The sequence below is a fragment of the Schistocerca nitens genome, chromosome 6 (genome assembly GCF_023898315.1).
Source record: "Schistocerca nitens isolate TAMUIC-IGC-003100 chromosome 6, iqSchNite1.1, whole genome shotgun sequence".
In the NCBI taxonomy this organism is placed as follows: domain Eukaryota; kingdom Metazoa; phylum Arthropoda; class Insecta; order Orthoptera; family Acrididae; genus Schistocerca; species Schistocerca nitens.
Window position 1 is genome coordinate 619,941,537 of NC_064619.1, and position 16,247 is coordinate 619,957,783.

A 16,247-nucleotide genomic window follows, 5' to 3' on the forward strand; every position below is an offset into this window, starting at 1 on the left:
AACTGACATAGGGTACTAGCTGCTGACTGGCAGATCTGCACATGTCTTTACACACGTACACTAATCTATACACATCTCCTTACATCTCCACAACTGTCCACACGTCTCTGCACAACTCCACACAACCCCATACACCATTACAGATCTCCATGTGCCACCACACATCTCTATTCGTACATCTCAACAATTCACCATGCATCTTCACATACCTCCACATACCTCCTCACACCTCCACACAGCTTCACACACCTCCACATACCACACATCTCCACAACTCTCCACACATCTCCACAGGTACCTGGATATGTCGAAAATCTTCACACACCTCGGTGCTTCTTCACACGCCTCGACAAGTCTGCACACATCTCCTCACTTCACTACACGTCTCTACACATCATTGCACATCTACGCAAACCATCACACATCTCAACACAATACCACACATCACTACACGTCTCGAAATGTCTCCACGCATCCTTACATGTCGCCGTACATCTCTATCAGTCTTCATATTCCTACACAAGTCTACACACGTCTCCTTACATCTCCACAACTGTCCACACGTCTCTGCACAACTCCACACAACCCCATACACCATTACAGATCTCCATGTGCCACCACACATCTCTATTTGTACATCTCAACAATTCACCATGCATCTTCACATGCCTCCACACAGCTTCTCACACCTCCACACAGCTTCACACACCTCCACATACCACACATCTCCACAACTCTCCACACATCTCCACAGGTACCTGGATATGTCCAAAATCTTCACACACCTCGGTGCTTCTTCACACGACTCGACAAGTCTGCACACATCTCCTCACTTCACTACACGTCTCTACACATCATTGCACATCTACCCAAACCATCACACATCTCGACACAATACCACACATCACTACACGTCTCGAAATGTCTCCACGCATCCTTACATGTCGCCGTACATCTCTATCAGTCTTCATATTCCTACACAAGTCTATACACATCTCCACAACTGTCCACACGTCTCTGCACAACTCCACACAACCCCATACACCATTACAGATCTCCATGTGCCACCACACATCTCTATTCGTACATCTCAACAATTCACCATGCATCTTCACATACCTCCACATACCTCCTCACACCTCCACACAGCTTCACACACCTCCACATACCACACATCTCCACAACTCTCCACACATCTCCACAGGTACCTGGATATGTCCAAAATCTTCACACACCTCGGTGCTTCTTCACACGACTCGACAAGTCTGCACACATCTCTTCACTTCACTACACGTCTCTACACATCACCACACATCTACACAAACCATCACACATCTCGACACAATACCACACATCACTACACTTCTCGAAATGTCTCCACGCATCCTTACATGTCGCCGTACATCTCCACAAGTCTCCATATTTCTGCAAAAGTCTTCACACATCACCGTACGTCTTCGTACATCAGCACACCTTCTCTCTTGTCCTCTACTCTCGTGTCTCCGCCATTCCTCCGTCCTTCCCTGGGAGCGCTGCAGAAGAGATTCAGAGTGACGGCGAACGCAGAGAGAGCAGGGCAGAGGCGCTGCCGGGGTCAAGGGCGCGCCGGCCGCCGGTCAGCGCTCGGCAGCACTCTCCAGGCACTCACTGGAGCCAGCGGCCGGGCTGCGCTGCCGCCTCCAGAGCCGCGGTTTCGCTTTCTTGGGCGCCCGCTCCCACTCACAGCTGCAGCTGCAGGTGCTGGGAAAGCGTGCACAGATCGATCTTCTCCGCTCCAGCGAGTGCGCGAGTTGCCTCCCGCCACGAAATTGCAGTACTTACACGGCTGCGAAAAACTTACGGACGACAGTTACTTTCACATGATGTGTCAATGCTGAGTAACTTAACACCATCAACCTCGGACTGTCCGCAGACAGAACTCCTACAGTATAGTACAGAAGGCAACTAAAAGAAATACGCGAGAACTGATACACTAATTCCCATTAACATTGCTACACCACGAAGATGACCTGCTACAGACGCGACATTTAACCGACAGGAAGAAGATTCTGTGATATGCAAATGATTAACTTTTCAGAACATTCACACAAGGTTGGCGCCGGTGGCGACACCTACGAAGTGCTGACATGAGGAGAGTTTCCAACCGATTTCTCATACACAAACAGCAGTTGACCGGCGTTGCCTGGTGAAACGTTGTTGTGATGCCTCGTGTGAGAGAAGAAATGCGTACCATCACGTTTCCGACTTTGATAAAGGTCGGATTGTAGCCTATCGCAATTGCGGATTATCGTATCGCGACATTGCTGCTCACGTTGGTCGAGATCCAGTGACTGTTAGCAGAATATGGAATCGGTGGGTTCAGGTGAGTAATATGGAACGCCGTGCTGGATCCCTACGGCCTCGTATCACCATCAGTCGAGATGACAGGCATCTTATCCGCATGGCTGTAACGGATCGTGCAGCCACGTCTCGATCCCTGAGTCAACAGATGGGGACGTTTGCAAGACAACAACCATCTGCACGAACAGTTCGACGACGTTTGCAGCAGCATGGACTATCAGCTCGGAGACAATGGCTGCGGTTGCCCTTGAGGCTGCATCACAGACAGGAGTGCCTGCGATGGTGTACTCAACGACGAACCTGGGTGCACGAATGCCAAAACGTAATTTTTTCGGATGAATCCAGGCTCTGTTTACAGCATCATGATGGTCGCATCCGTGTTTGGCGACATCGCGGTGAACGCACATTGGAAGCGTGTATTCGTCATCGCCATACTGGCGTATCACCCGGCGTGATGTTATGGGGAGCCATTGGTTACACGTCTCGGTCACCTCTTGTTCGCATTGACGGCACTTTGAACAGTGGACGTTACATTTCAGATGTGTTACGACCCGTGGCTCTACCCTTCATTCGATTCCTGTGAAACCCTACATTTCAGCAGGATAATGCACGACCGCATGTTGCAGGTCCTGTACGGGCCTTTCTGGATACAAAACATGTTCGACTGCTGCCCTGGCCAGCACATTGTCCAGATATCTGACCAATTGAAAACGTCTGGTCAATGGTGGCCGAGCAACTGGATCGTCACAATACACCAGTCACTACTCTTGATGAACTGTGGTGTCGTATCGAAGCTGCATGGGCAGCTGCACCTGTACACGCCATCCAAGCTCTGTTTGACTCAATGCCCAGGCGTATCAAGGCCGTTATTACGGCCAGATGTGGGTGTTCTCGGTACTGATTCCTCAGGATCAATGCACCCAAATTGCGTGAAAATGTAATCACATGTTAGTTCTAGTATAATATATTTGTCCAATGAATACCCGTTTATCATCTGCATTTCTACTTGGTGTAGCAATTTTAATGGCCAGTAGTGTATTTATGTTCAAATAAAGTAATTACACTGCATTCAGCGCGATTAGTGATTGTTCCCTGGACATTACAAAGGCGGGACATGGTTTTTGGTAGGGTGTGTGATCACCACCAACGTGCTCCTAAGCTGACCAACAGGTTGACAAAGAGTTTTCGTGGTTCGGCGTTCCATTTGTCCACCCACACGGTTGATCCTTGGGGACGTGCTGCAGTATACCTCTCAAGGGGTGGGGGGTGGGGGGGTGGGGGGGATGGGCAGGCCAGTTTATTCGCCGAATATCCTAAGATCTCCTCCACCAGTGCTGTTAGACGCGATCGTGCATCACAATGAAGTCTCAACTGGGGAAGAAGTTACTAATTGGATTGGCAACCAATGCTGTACAGTCGCAGTAAAGCCATGAGATGTTCAATTGACACTTTTATTAGAAAATGTTACGCGTTTCGGGATTACACCCATCTTCAGACATCACAAACTTCAACTCCTTCCTAACCAACCAGGCGTACAACCTTGACAAGTCAAAGATAGTGTCGAATAACATATGACTGCGATAGTGTCAAGGTTGTACGCCTGGTTGGTTAGGAAGGAGTTGAAGTTTACGATGTCTGAAGATGAGTGTAATCCCGAAACGCGTAGCATGTTCTAATAAGAGTCAGTTGAACATCTCATGACTTTATTGCGATTGTGCAGCATTGGTTGCCAATTATTAACATAAAAATGATCGCAGGCCTCAGACGGGATTTTATGTCCTGTATATCATGGGGAAGAAGTGCCGTCTCAAAATAACGTTGAGCGTTGATGGTACTGACCATGACACCTCGACTGCCAAAACGATCGTGTTCGACAATGTTGGACGTGCCCTCATATGAGAGACTGGAACAAGTAATGCACTGAGGATCATTGTCGAGACCGCTACAGTCGCAGGTTCGAATCCTGCCTCGGGCATGGATGTGTGTGATGTCCTTAGGTTAGTTAGGTTTAAGTAGTTCTAAGTTCTAGGGGACTGATGACCTCAGATGTTAAGTCCCATAGTACTCAGAGCCATTTTGAACCATCATTGTCGAACGTGATCGTTTCATTGGTCCAGGTGTGCTGGTGTTGGGGAGACATGCTGTGGCATGGTCGTACTGACCTCTAAATCTCTGAACACGGTAGTCACTGGTCGATGTTAATGTGACACGGTACTCTTTCCACATGTGTGTCTCTCCAGGGATGCATGCATTCGTTCCCACTTCTCCCCCCCCCCCCCCCCTCACTTCGTTGTTATGGATTACACTGCGTGACCGCATCGAAGTGCGCAGGTGGGGGAATTCGGCGAATTGACTACCCTGCCTGTTACCCTGGCTTATATCCCATCGAACACATGTAGGATGCGCTGGGGAGGTGTATTGCACCACGTCCGTATGCACTAATGACCACGTAGCAGTTGTCAAAAATGGTTCAAATGGCTCTGAGCACTATGGGACTTAACATCTAAGGTCATCAGTCCCCTAGACTTAGAACTGCTTAAACCTAACTAACCTAAGGACATCATACACATCCATGCTCGAGGCAAGATTCGAAACTGCGACCGTAGCAGCAGCGCGGTTCCGGACAGAAGCGCCTAGAACCGCTCGGCCACAGCGGCCAGCTAAAAGTAATGCTAGAGGAGGATGTCCCGTTCAACTATTCTGTGGCAGTTTATTCTACGTATCGTCGAGGTTTCACCGAGCTATGTTGCTTGATAGTGACGTATCGTGCGAAAGTTACTTTACCGAGCGAGGTGGCGGAGATGACTCGCATTCGAGAGGACGACGGTTCAATCCCGCTTCCGATCATCCTGATTTAGGTTTTCCGTGATTTCCCTAAATCACTTCAGGCAAATGTCGGAATGGTTCCTTTGAAAGGGCATGGCTGGCTTCCTTCCCCTGTCCTTCCCTAATCCGATGGGACCAATGATCTCGCTGTTTGGTCTCCTCCTCCAAACCACCCAACCAACAGAAGTGACTTTCGTCCTTAAGTTTTGTAGACCATTGTCCTTAATTTGTAGACGGTGCTTCCGAGACAGTGCTACAAACTTCTGTGAATTACAGAGAAGCAGAAATGAATCCATTTCAGCTGGGGAACTCTCGTACGCGAACTACGGAATCTATCGTTTTATACGAAAATGAGAACATTTCGCATTTATCGTTGGTTGGCTGGTTTGGGGAAGGAGACCAGACAGCGTGGTCATTGGTCTCATCGGATTAGGGAAGGATGGGGAAGGAAGTCGGCCGTGCCCTTTCAGAGGAACCATCCTGGCATTTACCTGGAGTGATTTAGGGAAATCACGGAAAACCTAAATCTGGATGGTCGGACGCGGGATTGAACCGCCGTCCTCCCGAATGCGAGTCCAGTGTCTAACCACTGCGCCACCTCGCTCGGTATTTATCGTTGGTCCACTGGCATTCATACAAATCCAAGTGGACACATTTTTCTAATGATTTTATTTATCCGCGCGACTGGCACAAGGTATTACATTCACACGGTCGTTAAGGGGAGGTTTACTATCTTTGGCTCGAAAAAAGCATATTTTTTGAGATTTTTTTCTCGGGATGTGTTATAGATATCAATGTCAAATTTGGTCAAAATGTTTATTGATATTTTATCTACAAACTGAAATTTTTTCGACCGGAAATGTCGAAGAGCAAAGGCGGAAGTGCCGTCGGGACGAAACAAAATTTAGATGTAGACCTCCACGCGCGGTATGTCACAGGTCAGCCGGCTGGTCTAAAATCAAAACTGAGTTGACGTTAGCGAAGTATTCTTTAGGAGTTGTACCTCGCTTAAGTTATATGGACTATAGGAAACAAAATGGCGGCCATTTGAAGAAAAATAGGATTTTTTTATCGATTTTTCGACTGCGTCGGCCAAGTAAAAATATTTATAGTTGATGGATCGGAATAAAAGTGGTACAACTCCTAGACAATATAGTTAGCTTTGTCAGAAACGAAGAATCATGCCAATCGGTTCAGTAGATTTGAAGTTACCATACCGCGCGATAAAAAAACGTCATTTCAAGAAAAACGACTACATGTATAAATGCAATATTATGCAACGTACTTTCAATATGCTATTCTGGGTCCATAAGATAGTCCTTCCTGTTCCTCATAGAGGGCGTTCTGCTCGATCTGGGCCATCCTGCGCTGCTCCAGAGCCGCTCGTAAGGCCGGTGACAAGCGGTTTTCGGGCGCTCGAAACCGGTGGTCGTCCGAATGCTTGGCGAACTGCATTGAATAATGTCCCAGGTTGACGTCCATAGTTGTCATGATCTTCAGAATTGCTGAATACCCTTCGTTGAAGCTGCTAGCTGCCAGGAAAGTTGCAATCTCCCCACAGTCTTCGCACCAGAATGCAAATGCTTGGGGGCTAACTTCCAAACACACGCGTTCAAACTTTCATTTGAATTTTGTATGTTTCCTCCCAAGCACCGCTACAATAACTCGTCCTCCGAAAGAAAAACAATGGGGCGTGAGAAATGCCGATTTCAGGCAGGTGCATTTTTTTGTTCAACCGCGAATAACAAACATTTCCGTTCCGTATTCGGAAAAACCGTTTCAGGGGTGGATTCTAAACACTTTTTTTGGATCCAAAAATGCAGTTTAAAAAAAATCGATTTTTTGAACCAAAAGATAGTAAACTTCCCCTTAAAAGTGACGCCGTAACACAAAATTATTCAGACGATGTCTCAGGCAACGGGAAGTCTCACCGTGATGTTTCACGTCACAGAAGGAACCGAGTGTCGTCAAATCAGGTGAACCAGCTGCCTGGAAAAAAGCACTTCCTCTTCTTCTCCGACGTGTTGAGTTGTATCTGCATGGGCGCGGCGAATGCAGTTGCAAATCTAGTCCGATCCACGTTAAGCTGGTAAAACGTTCGTTCAGTGTCTGTGCGAAACTGTGTCGAATCGCTTTCGGAAGTGAAGGGACGCGTCGTCAACATGGCCGCCGTTGTCTGCAGCGCCCTGGACGTCACGGACGAAGAGACCTAGCCGCGTTTCGCGCGATCTCTGTTTACCAAATGCGCGTTGATTTCTACAAAGATTTTCGTTCTTCTGTCTGGTGTCGCATTAAATTTTTTTCGGGCTGACACCGTTTACACAATCCGGAAAGCGAAACTGCAAGTGTGTGACGGAACACCGGAGAACATGATCATTACGATTGCGGGGCGCGTTTTACACGGCCGATTACGCATGGAGGGCGCGCGTCACGCACTTGCATGTAGAGCAGGAGACGAGCGCACGTAACGCTGGGTCAGCGATGCCGGTGAGTGTGCGATTCTAACAGCCTGAGTATACTGCAAACTGCGCGTAATTCCTTGACGAAGAAAAGGCGTACACTGTACGTAAACAATAGCGTAAATAGGTAAACGTTTTGTAATTGAAATGTTTTCAAGATTTTAAACATGGCTGAAACAGCAACTGTTGAAATTCTTCACGGTAAATGATGACAGCCAAAACAGTTGCGGGATAAAGATTTATTCAAATTCTTGACCACGGTTTCGGTATATACAGGGTGTTACAAAAAGGTACGGCCAAACTTTCAGGAAACATACCTCACACACAAAGAAAGAAAATATGTTATGTGGACATGTGTCCGGAAACGCTTACTTTCCATGTTAGAGCTCATTTTATTACTTCTCTTCAAATCACATTAATCATGGAATGGAAACACAGCAACAGAACGTACCAGCGTGACTTCAAACACTTTGTTACAGGAAATGTTCAAAATGTCCTCCGTTAGCGAGGATACGTGCATCCACCCTCCGTCGCATGGAATCCCTGATGCGCTGATGCAGCCCTGGAGAATGGCGTATTGTATCACTGCCGTCCACAATACGAGCACGAAGAATCTCTACATTTGGTACAGGGATTGCGTAGACAAGAGCTTTCAAATGCACCCATAAATGAAAGTCAAAGTCTCTACATTTGGTACCGGGGTTGCGTAGACAAGAGCTTTCAAATGCCCCCATAAATGAAAGTCAAGAGGATTGAGGTCAGGAGAGCGTGGAGGCCATGGAATTGGTCCGCCTCTACCAATCCATCTGTCACCGAATCTGTTGTTGAGAAGCGTACGAACACTTCGACTGAAATGTGCAGGACCTCCATCGTGCATGAACCACATGTTGTGTCGTACTTGTAAAGGCACATGTTCTAGCAGCACAGGTAGAGTATCCCGTATGAAATCATGGCGGTGAATCGAGGAAGTACAGTACGTACTGACGAAACTAAAATGAGCTCTAACATGGAAATTAAGCGTTTCCGGACACATGTCCACATAACATCTTTTCTTTATTTGTGTGAGGAATGTTTCCTGAAAGTCTGGCCGTACCTTTTTGTAACACCTTGTATAAATATACCTTCATCAGAAGTAAAATATCTAAAATTACATCCTGCAACGGAGAATAATAAAACGACGTCTTTGGCACAATTGTTTTATTAATATCCATTGCAGGATGTAATTTTAGATATTTTACCTCTGATGAAGGTATATTTATATATACCGAAACCGTGGTCAAGAATTTTAATACATCTTTATCCTCCAGCCCGCATCTCGTGGTCGTGCGGTAGCGTTCTCGCTTCCCACGCACGGGTTCCCGGGTTCGATTCCCGGCGGGGTCAGGGATTTTCTCTGCCTCGTGGTGGCTGGGTGTTGTGTGCTGTCCTTAGATTCGTTAGGTTTAAGTAGTTCTAAGTTCTAGGGGACTGATGACCACAGCAGTTGAGTCCCATAGTGCTCAGAGCCATTTGAACCATCTTTATCCTGCAACTGTTTTGGCTGTCATCATTTACCGTGATGAAATGTTTTCAAAAAAGAGAAGAAGTCAGATTTATTGAACGAAAACGTAGTTTTCGATATTATTTTTTGACTTAAGAATGAAAAAGATATAGTAAAAAAACCGCTCTTTAATGCTTTCTAAAACTCATTACTTAATTTGAATGAAATCGTTCGCGACTGCACTATTTTATAAAACATTCTCGGACTTCTTGCCACGTCATTTCAGGGTGAAACCTCGAGCTTTCGAGGATTTCCTCCATTATCCTCGTCAGGAACAACTGACTTTCTAAACTGTTTTTTTTTTCATTGTTATTTCAGTTCTTCACAACGGGAGCAGGCTTGCAGAAGACAAAAACTGCTCTTCAGCCAAAGGTTAGAAAAACTGTACTTAGAATGGTTAAAACTTATAAAAAGGTGACAAAAAGAGATGATTTTGTTAAAAATAATAGGTAGCGTATAGTGACGATTTTTACAGAAAAATGAGTGACAATAAACGAGGATTTATATACATAGATGAAAATACTGATGGTTTTTAAAATTCGTTTGACGATTTTATATTACAGCTAAGATACAGAATGAGATTTTCACTCTACAGCGGAGTGTGCGCTGATATGAAGCTTCCTGACAGATTAAAACTGTGTGCCGAACCATGACTGAACTCGGGACCTTTGCCTTTCGCGGGCAAGTGCTCTACCAACTGAGCTACCCAACCACGAATCACGAACCGTCCTCACAGCTTCAATTCTGCCAGTGCCTCGACTCCTACCTTCCAAACTTCATAGAAGCTCTTCTGCGAACCTTGCAGAACTAGCACTCCTGGAAGAAAGAATATTGCGGAGACATGACTTAGCCACAGCCTAGGGATGTTTACAGAATGAGATTTTCACTCTGAAGCGGAGTGTGCGCTGATATGAAACTTCCTGGCAGATTAAAACTGTGTGCCGGACCGAGACTCGAACTCGGGACCTTCGCCTTTCGCGGGCAAGGTTCGCAGAAGAGCTTCTGTGAAGTTTGGAAGGTAGGAGACGAGGTACTGGCAGAATTGAAGCTGTGAGGACGGGTCGTCAGTCGTGCTTGGGTAGTTCAGTTGGTAGAGTACTTGCCCGCGAAGGGCAAAGGTCCCGAGTTCGAGTCTTGGTCCGGCACACAGTTTTAATCTGTCAGGAAGTTTCAGTTAAAATACAGTCACAGATGGTGTCAGCGTCTGCGTTGGTGCCGGCACCGCTCCTGAAGGAACGTAAACATTGCAACCAATATCTCTGCCTCTTCTCTGAATCGAGAGCTCAGTTCCATTTATCACTAAGGTTATATCTGATGTCACGATTAAAGTTTTTCAGACACATTCTTATTTCTAAACGCTCTTTAATTACACAAGGCCAGTATGTAGGAGCCTGGGATATAACTATTGTTTCGTCAAACTGTATTTTATGTGTGTTTCGTCAAACACTATGTCGTCTTTGTTTGTAAGGCGGTGCTAGAAACTGAGCGTTTCTCCAGTTCTCGATTTGCAATGTGGCGTTGATATTCTGGGCAGCGGCCGGAAACGGCACGGATGGATTGACCGATGTAACTGCTTCCGCATTCACGAGGGATGTTACAAATCCCAGGGATCCTTCTTTATCTAGCCCTCCCAAGACTCTGCCTATTTCTCTGCATGTAGCGCCGCAGAAAGGAATGCATACAATGGGTGGCCCTCATCACGTGAGTGTTCAACATTTTCACGTTTTCTTTTCTCGTATATTGCCCGCATCTCGTGGTCGTGCGGTAGCGTTCTCGCTTCCCACGCCCGGGTTCCCGGGCTCGATTCCCGGCGGGGTCAGGGATTTTCTCTGCCTCGTGATGGCTGGGTGTTGTGTGCTGTCCTTAGATTCGTTAGGTTTAAGTAGTTCTAAGTTCTAGGGGACTGATGACCATAGTGCTCAGAGCCATTTGAACCATTTTTTTTTCTCGTATAACGTTGACGCCCTATCACGTGAATCGTATCCTTTCTTTTGGAACACGCATTTCAGATGATTAATTTCGGGATCCAAGTGGTCCTCATCAGTTTTTGCTCATTGTACCAATGTTTTAATACTGCTCTCTGGTCGCCAAGATATAAATCAGTCTGCGTCGACTTGCGGTACGGTGAGTGACAGACTCGTCCATCCGACTTCGGTTGTACCAAAACATCTATAAATGGCTGCATTCCTTCTTTCTCTGTCACGACAGTGAACTGAACGTGTGGGTGTCTGGTGTTCATATGTTTACGGAAGCGCTCAAGAGCTTCTACTCATCGTAGCCAGACCACATAAACGTGTAGTCAATATTACGTCCGCAGCGTTATGTAGTTACCACCAGTCAAAAGTCGCCTATGGACTTAAGTAGGCCACCAGAGCAGCAGTTTAGACAAGTCAGTTGCTCCTGACGAAGACGATGGACATAATCGACGAAAGCTCGAGGTTTTACCCTGAACTGACGCGACTAAGAGGCCGAGAGAGTTTAATACAATTTTTTAATTGTCCGCACTAGGACTGATGATATTTCTAAAAATGGTGGGAATCCGATATATCGATATTTAAAAAAAGGTAACTGTCGTCTCTCGATATAGCGATATACGGAATCATTATATCGACATTCGACGGAAAAGATATCGACGTCCCGGTTCATATAATATTGGCTTCACATTGTAAATATACTGTGGATTTTAGAGCTGTATTTTTGAGTATTGATTTATTATTAGATATACTGTAAATCAACAAACTAGCAGCCTGTCTATCCTCCTTAGAGCAAGAATTGAAAGGAAAACTATGCAATAACTACTTGATAACAATGGTAACTGGATGTAAGTGGCACAATAAAAGGTATCCGATAGCTCCGTCGTTCTGTTTCATCACGTATCGGATTTTTCTGGAACGCTTTATTTCGACTTCCCTGTCCTTTCTTTTTCTGCCAACGCCAGCGACCTAGCAGTTTCCATGTCAAAATTGAGTCCTGAAACTAAACGTTGCAGTTTCTGTTGGTAGCACCGAGCGCCAATTACGTCAGCATTTACCCTTACATGTGTCCGTCCACCACAAGGACCAACGCTGTCATTTAGATTTTAGTTCATCAATTCCAGCAGCTGTTTTTGAAGAATACCAGTGTGAAGAAATGGCACACTACTTCGTCAAAAATTGTTTTTTGACTCAAACCCCCCCCCCCCTCCCCGTCACCAGTGCAATCGGACTTCTTTTGTGCCACATATGCTTGCTTAACTCCTGGACGTGTTGAAAGCTCAAAAAGTAGTAAGACTCCTTCGCACAGTGTAAGTAAAATTATGTTCTGCTACAGTGTCAAAAGAGCAACTTTAAAAAAAAATGGGTCTAAGCACTATGGGACTTAACCCTCTATTGCCCAAATTATTATTTCCTGTAGAAAAAAAATATTTATATGCACAGAATGTTAGAGAATAATGTATTTAACACATATCAGGTGAATTTTTGTTTTTGAAAAAAATTATTTTTTAAAAATAGTTCTGTGACTCTGAGGTCACAGTGGGCAGTTACATTGTTTGTGTATAAAGCAGCCATATTGTAACACTCAAGTCACACTGGTCAAGAAAGAAATAACGATCCTAATGCGAAATATAACGATAAAATTTGACGTGACTTCAGAGTCACGGTGGGCAGTAGAGGGTTAACATCTGAGGTCATCAGTCCCCTAGACTTAGAACTACTTAAACCTAACTAACCCAAGGACATCACATGCATGCCCGAGGCAGGATTCGAACCTGCGACCGTATCGGTCGCGCGGCTCCAGACTGTAGCGCCTAGAACCGCTTGGCTACTACGGCCGGCTAAATCCTCAGTAGTGGAGAATTTGCCATCCGATTTTTTCGAGGACTTCCGCTATGAATTTCGCTCTGGTCATACATAAACTCTATCGCCATTGTTACTTCCTTCATTTTGTTACTACAACTTTCTGGAAAAACTATGGTCTCTCATAACCTCACATCCTCCGTTCGGGTGCCCAAATGGCACAGCAGATAGCCCACTGAACACACGAAATTTTGGTGTAAATGCGTAAATGAAAACAACCACTCCTGACAGACGAGATTCTTATCAGTAGATAAGCCAAGGGTGCTGCAGTAGGCTCACTTGTCGCGATTACTCGATCGATACAAGAAAGTTGCATGAGAGAACTCGATGGATCACGCGCCATTTGGTAAAGAGACTGCCTACTTTAAAATCATGTGCCGCACCACATGGAGGATGGCTTGTAACGAATAACTTCGTGGCTCCACCCGTGTGCTCATCAGGCGGCTGTTGTGTCCGCCTGAACCAGTATCCGGGGGCAGGATGTGTTCTACGGGATAGGGGTCGTCTACCGGTCTGTCCTTAATACTCCTAAATGGGTTCTGGCCGGAGCCGACATGGCAAGCGTTTGTGGTTTCCCACGACGGTCAGTCATTTTGGATACCTATCGCAGGCCCTGATCGTGATTGGCTGGAAGGCCTAAATGTTAATTAATTTCCTGGAGTGGTTTGGGATCTCCGAAATGGCGGACACTGCTAACAACCCTCGAGGTTACAGGTTGTGTCGTGTATTCTCTGGGGCAGAGGTAGTATTCTAAACTGAGGTTTTGAAGACAATAGCTGATGATCTTGAGTGAATAGCAAGTAATTTTTCCGATACTAGACGTCTACTGGAATCGAAAATGAGTTTGCGTGGCCACTTATCGATTTTTTAGACGAGCGTTGTTTTTAAATGCCCGGTAGGTAGAGTCCTTGCATTAGATCGCAAAGCCAATAGCTAGTTCGACGCTGGTGTTCCACTTAACGGAACGAACTTGACCAGGTTAAATTGAAACAAACAAATTCCATTGGTTTCCTTGGAAATCAGAGAATTCTCAGCTTGTGAGGCTTTTACGTTCATTAACATATAACTGGCTCTGAGCACTATGGGACTCAACTGCTGTGGTCATAAGTCCCCTAGAACTTAGAACTACTTAAACCTAACTAACCTAAGGACAGCACACAACACCCAGCCATCACGAGGCAGAGAAAATCCCTGACCCCGCCGGGAATCGAACCCGGGAACCCGGGCGTGGGAAGCGAGAACGCTACCGCACGACCACGAGATGCGGGCTTAACATATAACTGCCAGCCTGTTTAATTACTTGGAGGTAATCGGTGGCAATTGGTAGGAGCTGGAGGTATAGGAACTGTAAGCGGTATACATGTTCCAGCCGAGTGGTCGGATCTTGAAATATTACTGAAAGTAACTGCATAGTTAAAGTGCTGTTGTATGTGTGTGTTCAAATGAGTGTGAATTCTTAAGGGACCAAACTACTGAGGTCATCGGTCGCTAGACTTACACACTGCTTAAACGAAGTTATGCTAAAAACAACACACACACCCATGCCCAAGGGAGGACTCGAACCTCCGGCGGGAGGGGTCGCGCAATCCGTGACATGGCGCCTTAGACTGCGCGGCCTAAATTGCTGTTGATTATTGACGTTGGAGTACTGAGAGGTTTAACCCTGTCTCGTGGATCAAGGCGTGGTTCTCCGTCCGAACAGGCGTCGGATGGTCCAACGGTACCGACCGACCGCTTCGTCATGCTGAGCCGACAGGCTTCACTGGATGCGGATATGGTGGGGCATATGCTCAGTACACCGATCTGCCGGCCGTACGTCAGTTGTGGTGACAGGAGCCGCTACTTCTCAGTCAAGTAGCTCCTCAATTGGTATCATAAGGGCTGAGTGCACCCCGCTTACCAAACACTGCTCGGAATACCCGAACGGTCACCCATCCAAGTGCTACCCTAGCCCGACAGCACTTAACTTCCGTGTTCTGGCGGGAACGGGTGTTACGACTGCGGCAAGGCCGTTGGGAAAGCGAGGTTGGCGACCTTAATTTGGACTTTTGATACTGTATCAGCGCGAAGAATTAATCCGGATCCGGTAGTAAACGTTTCCGATTAAATCGGCGGCGTCGTGTCAGCGCACGTCACGTCTGCACGAGTGCGTGGATTCTAGCGTGAGTGACGTCACACGACGCCACGGCAGCTCCGAGGCACTTTCCAAGGAGCGTTTCAGCGCTTTTACTGAGATGCTCTTTGGGAGCTGCAGGTGGGGCCCATGACCTGCCCGTTGTCTCGGATACGCGGCTGCCTGAGCCCCGATGGCTTTAATTACGACCCTTGTAGGGGGGAGAGGAGGGGGGGCAGTTCGGACGTCACACTCCAGTATCCAGGATACCGGGGACCAGTTACAGCGCGGTTTTGTCGCTACACCAGCAAAAGGCTGCCGCCAGAAGGAATGTGAGGCTGGCACGGCATACCGCGGGCGGTCTACTTGCGAAGCGGAACACGGAGCGGGCCCGGCTGCCCGCTTCTGGCCAGGGAAAGCTGGCCGCTGGTTGCGCCCTCAGCCGCCAGAGGGCAGCGGCGCGGCCGGGCCGCGTCTGCGGCTGTGCGCGGCGGGCGGCCGGCCCGCCAGTCAGTACTGCCTGCGATGCGAGCGCTGGCGCCAGCATGCTGCCGCTGCCTCTGCCGCGATCACTGGCGCGCCACCACCACCCGCAGCAGCAGCAGCCGCAGCCGCGCGTCGTCTCCCTGCAGCGCAAGAGGGCGCCAGGTGAGCCTCAGCAGTTGCAGACCCCACGTGGGCGCCCGGGAGCCACGCGCTCGCGCTGTATGACGCGGGCCTCCCTGGTTTCACCGACGCGGTCCCATCGAGTGCGCTAACGCCGCTGTTTTTCTTTATTAAACCCCAAAAAAGCCATCATGCACGAAAGATTTACTAGTCACAATCGACTACTCCGGTGCCTGCCCATTATTCGCCACGCCGCGCTTGGGTCGGTGACGTCAGTAACCATTGCTTGTACCGAGTGTTGATTTCTAAAACACTATGATCAAGGCTGCGCATGCGCGAAAACTGGTCTAGTGGTGTCCTCTGGTACCATCGGAAGTTTCGGTGCGTTTCCTCGTGTGATACTGATGGAGTTTGTCTCTGCGTGTCCTAATTGTTTACCTTGTTTTCGTGACACATTGAGAAGGCTGCACGAGGGTTTGACATTTTTCCTCCGGGTGTTCTACAAAACACACAAAATACCTGAAAAA

The 16,247-nt window shown here is 47.3% G+C and overlaps 1 pseudogene; it reads right to left on the minus strand.

Moving 5' to 3' along the window:
• Nucleotides 1–14,899: 14,899 nt before the first annotated feature.
• On the minus strand, nt 14,900–15,018 carry LOC126263961 (5S ribosomal RNA; annotated as a pseudogene).
• Nucleotides 15,019–16,247: the final 1,229 nt, after the last annotated feature.